This window comes from Clupea harengus, chromosome 15, assembly GCF_900700415.2.
Source record: "Clupea harengus chromosome 15, Ch_v2.0.2, whole genome shotgun sequence".
Taxonomy (NCBI): domain Eukaryota; kingdom Metazoa; phylum Chordata; class Actinopteri; order Clupeiformes; family Clupeidae; genus Clupea; species Clupea harengus.
The window spans coordinates 3,685,568-3,697,297 of record NC_045166.1 but is presented as its reverse complement, the minus strand read 5'-3'; the positions used below and the strand labels follow the sequence as shown (position 1 = coordinate 3,697,297).

At 41.7% G+C, this 11,730-nt stretch overlaps 1 long non-coding RNA gene across 1 annotated transcript; it reads right to left on the bottom strand.

Annotated features, from left to right (window-relative positions):
* Positions 1-10,163: 10,163 nt before the first annotated feature.
* Positions 10,164-11,476, bottom strand: LOC116223904. Its single transcript, XR_004165316.1, has 3 exons — positions 11,435-11,476; positions 10,800-10,897; positions 10,164-10,429 (listed from the first exon to the last, which is right to left on the bottom strand). It is a non-coding gene; the product is annotated as an uncharacterized LOC116223904 (long non-coding RNA).
* Between the last annotated feature and the right edge of the window lie 254 nt (positions 11,477-11,730).

The following is an 11,730-nucleotide window of genomic DNA, read 5'->3' as shown; positions in this document are numbered from 1 at the left end:
CTGCAACTTGACAAACAGGCATTACAGCAGGCCTGTCACGGGCTGTCTAGGTACTCTCCTCATTTTTCTCCCTTTTGTGTTCCGGCTTTCAAAATGCAAAGTGAATCGGGTTGATGCAGTGCTGACAAGGTCTCACGCTGGCTCTCTGCAAATGTCCAGGGGGTGTTTTAATAGCTTCTGACAGGTAAATCAAAGATCAAGATGGAGTGCTGGACTAAATGGCAAAGGTTTATTAATTACAGGGCAGGTGGGCACCAGTTGAGGCAAAAATAGCGACTGGCCTTTGATTGGCATGAAATCAAACTCAAAATGTAATGAAGCAGAATGCGTTTTGAGGGGACAGTTGGAAGACATATGGGGTCTAAAATGGTTAAGTAATTTGGAGAAGGATTGCAGGATTTGTGACTTCTTGTAGCGTCTTTCAGCCAGAGCAGAGCACACCATTACAGATGGCCATGCCCTATCAGAGAGACTGTTTTTCTGAGCACAGGGGCTGTAATTATAAAGTGAGATATCAATGATGTGAACTAGAAAATGAAGAAGAAAAGATTTGGAGTGTTTTTTGTCAGATCCTCATTTCATCTCATCCTCAAGACCCATATCAAAAAACTTTAGAGTTAAACCACATTATTGTTAGAGTTTTCCTTGTCAGTGGTGTTACCCATGGATGCAATGGGAAAAATACTTACAAATTATACAGCAATTGTACAATAAAGAGACAAATATCATCTATTCATAGGAAGCATGGATATTAGCTGGAAATTAGCTTTCTGTAGAAACCAAGGAAGTAAATGACAAACATTGTGCACATTCGCGTAGTTAAAACAAGTCTCTTATGCAACACAATCAAATACAGCAGAGCAACTCTAATTGCAACAGCATTTTGGGTATGCTATGGATACAGAATGTTTCAGTGCTTGGAAAATGGAGTTTGAAATTAAAAAAAATAAAACGAAATACAAACCCAATGCCAGAATGATTCTCCTTGGTGCGTATGCTTACATCCACTGCATTGTGACATCAAAGGAAATTTCACATCGGCCTTGCAAGATCAGTAGCATTTCTGTTAAGTATTCAGCAGTGTTTGGGAACAACAAACAGCTCAGAAATGCCCCGTCTCTGTGTGTGGAGATAGGGCAAAGAACCACGCTTACTTTATGTAGAAGCTTCCATAACCATTGTAAGGCTTGTGAAGGCATCATCTCCTGTCCAATTGCAGTATCATTTCTCAGGCCATCATGTCTGAGGCAATCTTGTGGAACTCTGTGAAATGTCCAGCGGATGATTTGGCCTGATTTTGTATGCTGTTCTCCCTCAAAGTATATATATAAGGCCATGTAGCAGACTGTGTGTGTGTGTGTGTGTGTGTGTGTGTGTGTGTGTGTGTGTGTGTGTGTGTGTGTGTGTGTGTGTGTGTGTGTGTGTGTGTGTGTGTTGAGCCACAGTTTCGCTCAACACACTGTTTTTCTCTGATATTGTCTGAGGCAACCACTTTTTCTGGCCAGTAAAGGGGGCTAAAATATCTCCAAACATATATATCCATCCATAGTGCTTTAGGTTTGAACTCTGTTGATGCTTCACTTGTATGAGTGCACTCCCTTCTTTTATGTTGACCAACTCCAGAGGGGAAACTTTGGCCCAGCCTTGCCCACAGAAATGTCCCCCCCCCCCCCCCCCCCCCCCCCCCCCCCCTCAGCAGAGGCAGGCTTCCTGGCTGATTATTGCCTTCCGAAGTAAAGCAGACCAACCTTTCTCTCTAACATAAACACACATGGTGTGGATTTGTCTCATAAAGACACGCATTCTTTGCTGTTGAACTGTTATGGAGACAGCATTATCTTGAATTCTCCACCAATACTGTATTTATGTCTGGAGTTTGGGACAAGTTTAAGTGAGCTCCAGAGCCAACAAAATGACAAAACACTTCCAAACCGAAGCTGCACCACAAATGCTTACGCCCCTGTTCTGAAACAGGTTTCCAAGGGAGAGAGAATTCATGAGGCCAAACGAGTGGAATAGAGAGGAACAGAATGAAATTTATTGTGCTTTTTTTACCAGTGAACCATTAAAGGATCGAGTTGCCATTATATCTCATTATATCTCACACACATTTTTATTTTGCTTCGCTGCTCAGGGGGACAGCAGATAACCTCTGCCAGACATGCCTGCCTGTCTCCGATGCTCATTTAGTTTTTGAGAGAAAAGCTGCCTGAGAGATCAAGGTATTAAAAGACATTGTTTTCCTTCACTGACATAGAGTCATCCGTAACAAAATGGTCTCCTCCATAAAACTATACTGATCGATGCATATTTTGGATATTAAAGAATATCTTCTGTAGTAGCATCATGGACTCACGTAAAGCGTTTACCTTTTTTTATATTCTGTAATCAATACTCTGTGGTCGGTATTGTGGACAATCATGCTTATTCGATCAGAACTGAACATTTATCATTCATAGAATCTGTCCAACCATTAACGGGTGCCTTTGGCTACATATTGAACAGCAGATTTATTTACATTTATTTTTTATGGGGGTTGGACGTGGGAAATATTCTTCCTCTACAAAAAAAAAACCGCCTGGAGCCCTTCCAATCAATTGACACTCTGCATGGCTCCCTATTTCACCTAGGCCACAGTCCAGGACTGAATTACAGTGGGTTATTATGTGAGGGCAGGTTGCTGGATAGAATCAAGACTTTTCATCATCTATGGAATCCAGAGACATTCGATAAAAAACGACTGGGGGAATTTCCTCCATAATAAAACTCATTAACTTTTATAGAGGCTAAATGGCTGTGCTCCATTGACAGGTAAAGATAGAAGAAATGAATAAAAACGAGTCCCTTCTGTGTTTTAGCTCATTTTTTCTTTCTCTTTTTCGATCTTCTGATACTGTTTGGCACCCAGGGGTTGACGGTAATTGCAGTGTGAAATGTCATTTTTATTCACTCTTGGTGGTGCTAAGTTAGCCTACTGAGATCATTGAGTATAAAAGGTAATGGCCTATGATCACACTGCTTCTCTCGCTTTCTAGTTAGCTTAGAGAACCGCGTGATGATGATCTGCCAACATTTTTTTTAACTCCTATGTACATTTCTACAACCAGAGGTTCAACCACTTCAAAATTAGGTAATGCTGGTTGTGACACAGGTACATAACGCAAGCCATTATATGTCAGGAAAGAAGAAGCTATACATGATTTTTATATTCAATGCTTATTTTATTCACTAAAAAATTTGCCAGAAGCTAGACCTCAGCCTATTACTGACATCACTGCCGAAAGAATGTTTTTGGGGTATGTGTCAACTACAGAATATTTTTGGGGTATGTGTTAACTACAGAATATTTTTGGGGTATGTGTGAACTACAGAATGTTTTTAGGGTATGTGTCAACTACAGAATGTTTTTGGAGTATGTGTCAACTACATAATGTTTGGGGTGTATGTGTGAACTACATAATGTTTGCTGGGTATGTGTGAACTACATAATGTTTGCTGGGTATGTGTGAACTACATAATGTTTGCTGGGTATGTGTGAACTACATAATGTTTGCTGGGTATGTGTGAACTACATAATGTTTTGGGGGGTATGTGTGAACTACATAATGTTTGCTGGGTATGTGTCAACTACAGAATGATGTTAGAGGTCAAATTATTTTCCTACATCGACTAAGTAATGCATTACTACATTCTGGTCTGCAAAGAATCTGTAGAAAACATTGAGCGAAGGACAGAGGGGTAAATGGTAATGATTGCTGTCCCATGCATTGCTAATTGCCTGAGTAAGATAACCAGAGACACACAAGGTGAGGATACAGACCTCAGGAGGGAAGTGGACTGAGGTGAGGGAAACACACAAGATGGTTGAATGAATCAAGATCGATGGGATTTTCAGGCTGAATGTGTTGTAAATTCCAGGATCAGGCATGTAAGACCTCCCGATTGTGTTTGATTTGAGCTCCTCCCGCAGGGAATGAGAAACACTATTTCTATACAAGTGTGAAAATGCAATAGCACACTGGAGCAGTTGCACCCCGATGAACCTCACTTTTGTCCAACAAATGCACAGGTCTAATGTGAATGAACACATTCTTTTCAAAAGTTTGTTTTTATTTTCTCACATTGTCATGCACTTACTGCATAGCAAAAGATAATGACAACCAGCACATGGAAGGACCTCAATAGTAGATAAACAAGACAGACCTCCCAGCTGACCTCATGGAGAGGATGTGTTTTTGTGTTTGCTCATGGTTCAGATGCCATTGTTCTTGGGTGTGCCATTTATGCTACACTCATCTAAACATATAAATAAATATTGTCGCTTGTTTTCACATTAACCATTCGGCACTGTGATTCAGCACTGACCTGGAAAATGTACTGTTCAGGAACTGGAGCTCAAGCGGCACAATATTCTGAACAACTACAGCAGGAATGGGTGCAGAATCAGCTAAAGCACATTGTTAGTTTTCAACAAAACAAAATCACATACTGCAATGAATGCATTTACAATATAGGTACAGTGTTTCCCACAGGACTGAAATATACTGGCAGAAAGGGCTACACAATATCTTTATTGAATATTTCTAATTGTAATTAATTGTACGTGATATATTTCTGATCCAAGCCCTGCTCACTGCATAGATGGCAGCATGGCTATCAGCATTCCACAAGAAAGGGGTGATGGATAGACTAACGTTCATTTCATTGCTTTATTTAGCAAGGACAACACACATTAACTAACATTCCCGTATAGGCAGTGTTAGCCAAATGGCTAATTTTCAACTGCAGTCCTTTGGTGAGGTGTTTTGAAAAAGTGATCTCTAAATATGATTGCGTTGTATTTGTTAGGTTGCTTGACAGAGGAACTAGCGGAGCTCACTCGTTTTCATTGGCGAGTCTATTTTACACGTAATGGAGGACTAATGTCTAAGTTAGGCTACGAGGTCCACTGCAGGCTGCTTCAGATTGTTTTCAGTGGGGCAGCTTAGGGCACAGTATTGTTACCTGGCTGTCACCAATGATGGTCATTTAAGGAATGTGGATGCTGCTCTGCAGGGCGTTTGATTTGCGTGTGTTTACTTCAGTTGCTGTGGCAAGGGAGGACGAAGGGAGAGGCGAAGGGGGAGACGAAGGGGGAGACGCAGGGCGCTTGTGCAGTCTTGCAGAATTAGAACTCAAACATTTGTCAAGCTTACATTTAATTGAACTTTGAAAGTTTAAAAACTAAAATATATACTTAGAAATAGTTACAAAAAGAAATCCCTGCATAAAGGGAACTCTTTAATCAGGCAATAGGGCCGGCGCATCAGCACCACCTGGGGTGTATCTGTGCACGTGCCTGCACCGCAGTGCCTTTAGTCCACCAAAAACACAAATGTGTTAGCATTACATACACCTTTCATACACTGAGGCCTGCAATAGTTGAAGCAGCCTTTGCCTTGGTGGACAGAAGACATCCTGTAAGCTGCCATCTCATTGAATGAATGAATCAGACCAAAGACCTTCTTGTTCTTGTACAGAGGCACTGTTGGCACGGTGCATCCAGACATGTCTACTGCTCTTGTGGGTGGAGCCCATCTGATTAAACATTCACTGCTACATTGCCTCAGTGTCTTTCCCCTCTTTTTTTCTCATGCCACTGATGAGGGAGGCATTAGAAGTTTGTGTTGCAGAATGCATCTTGGAGATGATGAACTATCTTTGCCATATTAGAGCATCCCTGCGAAGCCATCTGCCAAGCACGATTGTGTTCAACCACTGAAACCATTTCATGAGAAAACTCATTTTCAGCCTCTTAATTATTTTTCATTACAGTGGCACTGTGGAGTAGATTGGAATTGGCCAGTAATTGCCCGGCCAGAGCGCTGTGAACAATCGCGATGCATCAGTCTAGATGAAGTGTGACAGGGAGACATCTCAGCACTCCGCAGCGTCTATTAGGTTGCTTCCTCCGCCCTGATTATATAACACAAGGTCGTGTCTGTGACCTTACCAGTGCAGGGAGCCATCTGCATTGAGACGTCCATAACCTTCCCCTGGCTTTGGGTTGCACCTGCTCTCCGGCGTGTCAGATCGGGGAGGCTTTCCACGTTCAGATGGGCCTTAACACTGTGAGCCCTTTGGGTACAGCTGCTAAACAGGCTCTCTCCTCCTGGGCTTAGTGGGATGTGTACTGCACAGCTTGTGTGGCTGATGTTGGGATTAAGATTTTTTTTTTCTTTCTCATTTGTCTGTCTGGATCGTGATGGAAAAGCCTTTCCAAATATTTGCAATATTCTTGGCTGTGGTGCCAATCAATAAAAGTGCTGTCTCTGCAGCCGGGTTAAGACAGAAAGAGTCAATCTGGTCATTCTCCCTGGCTACGGTGCATTCTATGGTTATCCCGTCTGTGTTATGGGAACCAAAATGGGAAAATACACAATGGAAGAAAAAAAAAATGGCATGACTGACTGACTCTCGATGAAACCTGAAAGCCCTCATTTGAGGAAAGTAATGCCTTGAACATTACAGCGTTGCTCAACCACCTTAAAATAATGTGTAATAGATATTGGTGGAAATCTACAAAGTCTGCTGCTGCTCCACTTCAAAAGAGGCCTCATATGAGAGGGTTTCCATGCATGGGAAAATGGCAGGCTCCACCTGAAAACGGGATTGCTCTGAATCCAGAGAAAGGCACATGAAGGATAGAAAAACATTCCAGACATATTTGTGTGGTGCGCAGCCCTCGGCACATGGTGGGCATCGGCCCTGGCTTGGTTCACAGTCTTCACAGACACCAGCCTGCTGCCATGGCAGACAGAGACGTGGAGATGTAAGCTTAATGTAAGTGGCCATCCGCTCTGTTTACCTTGCGGGCCCAGCCATAGCGCGCTCCGCAGCCGAGTGGAAAGTGACCACAGAGATGAAAGCAAGCTGACCAGCTGTACATTGCACCTCCGCTGAGAGGAACGGAGGGTGCTTCTCCTCACTCTCCTCCTTAACCTGCATTCAATGAAGGTCAATACCCCTGATAGTGAGCTGTGACACTGAGGGTGTCCGGAGGGCAAGGAGCCGGTGGGCTGTGACGGCACAGCCAGACTGTTTATTATGGTGACAATCGGTAACATCGGTAACAGAATGGGGATTCAGCCTGTGTTTAACTCTGTGCTTAACTCTGTGCTTGCCTTGCCAAGTGTACACAATATTAGTGACATATGCTTGAACCTGAATTATCATCTCATATTGATGGGATCATTTTGTTGAAACCTCTGTATGGGTGCTCATTACTGCTGTTCACGCCTATGCGGTAAAACATAATATGGGTCTACATCTCATATGGCTTTGGCACGGATCACAACAGGAGGAATTCATTAAGCTCTGAGCAATGGGGTTTTAGTGCTGATAATGAATTAATTGAACTCTAACCCCTAAGCTTGAAATATCGTAATGACTTGGCAGGTGGTTCGTGTTTTGGGAACACCATAAAAATGTGCACTTTTCTTCTGTGATATAAAACTTCCCAGAAAAACTTTGATTCCAGAGGCAATTTCAGAATGAGCCTCACTCATCATAATTTCTCGCAGGGTGAGTCTGTAGTAAATGTTGCCGTAGTTATCAACATTATGCTCTTCTAGAGGCCACAAATGTGGGCTGTACATTTGGACACACATCATGGATTTTATGGAAATGTACTCCATTTGCACCTGGCATTAAAATGCATTTTGGGTGATCGGATTGCAATCATGTGCTTGACCACAGGTGTAGATGCACCCAAGACGCATTGAGGACGGATTGTGATCCGATCGACTAAACCCACCTCCGGATGCGGTGAGGGACACATTGAGACCACACTGAACACTTCAAGTGTAAATGCAACTGCGTTGTCAATCTACATACAACAACTACACATCACTGGACACAGGGATGAGATCTCAATGTGGACACTGGAGACACATATTAATACCAGGTGAAAATGTACAAATCATATCTAGACACATTCTGGATACGAGATGTATTTTACTGGTAGGTGTAAAGAGTCTAAGAGTTCCTCTTAATCAATTGAAACGGGCTCCACAGGAACAATCAATCTTCATGTAGTGTTGTGTTTGATCCACAGTGTCCTTCTGTGTTCTTCATCTCATCTTTCATAAAGTAAGAACAACAACAGGCTACTGTCTTTCAACCAACTTGTACACAATCCAGCCTGTATGATTCGAAAAAAGGATAGCTGTCGAGTCATTCCAGTTTATATTTTGATATGTCACCCTTTCATTTTTTCTCATTCGGAGTTGATGATATACATAGAATCAGTGACCATAGATTCCAATGTTCGGCTGATTCTTTAATTAGTTTCTCCTCAACCTGATTAGGATCATATTAATAGTCTTCACAGGAAGTGACATGCACTCAGATTAGTTTACCTGAACATGCCCTTATGTCACTGAAATGAACAGGCCCTGATTGGAATTCTGAGTCATCCAAACAGAAATGATATGGACTTGTGTACACATACCCAGACCATCACCCTTACAAACCACAAAGCCAGTTGGACGGCAAGCAATCTAGGACTTTCTATTTGTCCTGGAATCAGCACACAGTGAAACAAATACACTTGGATGGATGAGGAAGAATTCAATCATCCTCACATTAAAATATTATCTCAATTATATTTCAATGTGACAGAGTCTGGGAAGATGCAATACCTGAAAAGTCTGGTACAAGACACAAGGAATATAGATATTTTTGTTGTCTTTTTTGCGAAGGACAAAAATCTGTCCTCCTTTCGAGCGCTAGCTGTATTGTCTGCAGTGAGCCTGACGTGTGTGCTTTAGCCCCAAAAGAAGCCACTTACTCTATCATCACTAAAATCCCTGCAGTGCAGAATTCACTTGTACATTTACAGCCTCAGTTCAGCCCTTATGTTGCCTGTCATCTTCAGGAGCTAAACATGTCCATCTTTCTCTAGCGAACAGAAATACATTGGAAAAAGGCAGGTGTGCTTTTCTCTCCAGATATCTCGTGTTTTTCTCCCCACCAAGTACCCGTAGGCCATTGTAATCACAGGGTGAATGGGCTGCCTCTTTATTCATTATTGATACGAGTGAGGTCCAGTGGGATTGACGAGAGAGGACTCGTTTAGCGCCATTAATAAAAAGCTGCAGTTTTTAGCCAGTATGATACATTCTCTCTCTCTATCTCTCTCTCTATCTCTCTATCTCTCTCTCCTTCTCTCTCTCCTTCCCTCCCTCTCTCTTTCTGCATGTGTGTATGTTTAAAAGAGAAAGGGAGCAAAAATGACCTTTTGCAATGGTTAGTTAATGCCAGAGTTGTTATTCAGACCTATTTATAACAAATTCTTCATGTTCTGTTATTTAATTATTTGTTTGTTTATCACCTTGTCCAGCGAAGCAATAGAGAAAGGACAGCCACCCTTCATATACAGGAACAGAATCCATCTGTCTATGGCAAACCTAAAGAAAAGCCTGCACAACAGCATGTTTTATGAAGTATGCAGCCATTAAGGATGTAAGAACATATCTATACACTTGAGTATCATGATATTGTGTTTTGTGGTATAGTATATAGATTATCAAATGCACTGAATCGATTTATAGTTCATCTATTATTAAAGTCTATTCATTTACATGCAAATATTGCAGACAGTGGTTGGTTTTGTGTTGTGTTCGAACCCTCAGTTGCTATCCAGATCCCACTGTTCTGACTGCTTAGAAAAGTGAACTTTTTTACTGAGATTTTATGCATATGGTGATGGGTTTATACAGTGACAGTTTTCCTTAAAATGTGCCTTGCTTACAGTATCGCAATGTTATGCAATGTTATGCAATGTATTCAATTGTAGCCACTGTATCGTGGTGCATATCATATCCCCTGATTCTTGCCAATGCACAGCCCTAGCAGCCATAGTGATTTGTGTTATTTCGGGTAAGAATGGGTTTTATCAGATCCATGTTATCAGATATATGGTGTTAAGGACATGATATAATAATCATGATAAACAGGTACTGGTTTATGCAGCATTATATTACACAGGTTTATGAGTCAGTATTCAGTAGTTACAACTCCGCAGGAGTCATTGTAAGACTCTATGAAGCACATTATAATACATTACCTATGGCATATAATGCATTATGAATGTGTGAATGATGCATTATAAAGAGCGTGCCTTCTCAATAACTCATACAGAATGGCTCTACTGTACTCAAATAGTCAACGTGAATATGAGTTCTTGTTTCTGCTTAAATTCATCTGAAACCATGCCAACAAAATGGATTCAAAAATAAACAATCGTAGACAAGGTCAGCAGGTGTGTTGCATCAAACAGAACAGCGTTGAGCTTGATTCATGCACCAACACTGACCCAGCTCTTCTGACTGGCTCTGCCTTTCTCTTATCTGGGCCGGTGGAAGGCTGGACTGTTTCACAAGACTTTCTTTAAAGATAGAGAAAAGAGACTATGAAAAAGTGATAACACAGACCGCAGGTCAAATAGTAGAGTCAAATACCGATGAAACAGCATTTGCAAGTTTCAAAAGGTGCACTAGTATTAAGAAAGAAAGCAGACGTATCTTTGCAGTACAGTTTGTATTCATATTGTTATATGGAGCGTTTTCCAGATCAGTTCCTGTGAGACATTCAGTTACTTTGGCAAATCGTGTTTTCTGTGCTTACATCCACTTCACTTCTAATCAAATCTGAATCTGTAAATGCATGTTTACAAATGAAAGTTTGTGAAAACCCTTTCTAGAGGGCGTACAGGCGTCCCTCGCCCTGTTCCCATAGGAAACATCCAGTCAGCTTACCTCCTCCTCTGGAGCGCTGGCTCCAGCCTTCTCTTGGCCCTCCTGGTCCTCTTGGCCTTTCTTCTCCACTTCCATCTTTCTGCTGACTCTTTGTAGACCTAAGAGGGATTTCTAGTATAAACCTCACGAGGCACGTCAGGAGCAGGGCCAGTTACCTCACTAACCATGCCTCTTCTGGCCAAAAGAAAAGCATGTGAACTTGAGACCTCTGAATGAGAGTGAAAATCACAGGTTCTTCCTAAAAAAGAGCGCAATTTCCATTCATCTTCAGGCAGAATGTGGAGATGAAGTATGACTATCTTGTGATTTGAATTAAACGCACACCAACTGACTAATTACTGAATATTTCATGGTTGACCCTTGGAACCTTCAGGGACATCCAGTACTAATGTGAAATCCATGTGCAGCAAGTTTGGATCGACCATTTCTTTGCTTTAGGGTGCAATGGGTTTTCAATCCTTTTGAATACATTTCCAAGAGCTCTTTTTTTCTTCAGTAACGATAATATCAGTCTGTGATTGCTGACCTTGTCATTCAAACGACATGATAAACCTGGTGTTTTTAAAAAGGTAGAGTGTTAGAGCACATTTGAAATGTGACATGCACTTAGAAAAGATACTGAAAATTGTCACAACCTCTGCTGCACGCTCCTCTGTTCCTGTTCCTGCTCTTGCTCCATATGCTACTCCAGTCCGTTCATCCTCTCCTGTGTTTTAGTATTTCCCTCACACCTTAGTTTTCCCTCCATGTTTGGTTCTCACCTGTAGTCAATGTGTTAATTGAGTTTAGTTCTCACCTGTAGCCATTGTGTTAATTAAGTTTAGTTCTCACCTGTAGCCAATGTATTCACTGAGCTCCTATGTAAGCCTTGGGCTTTTCCTTTGTCTTTGTGTGTAATTGTTTGTGATCAGCAAGATGTACTGTGTTCTCC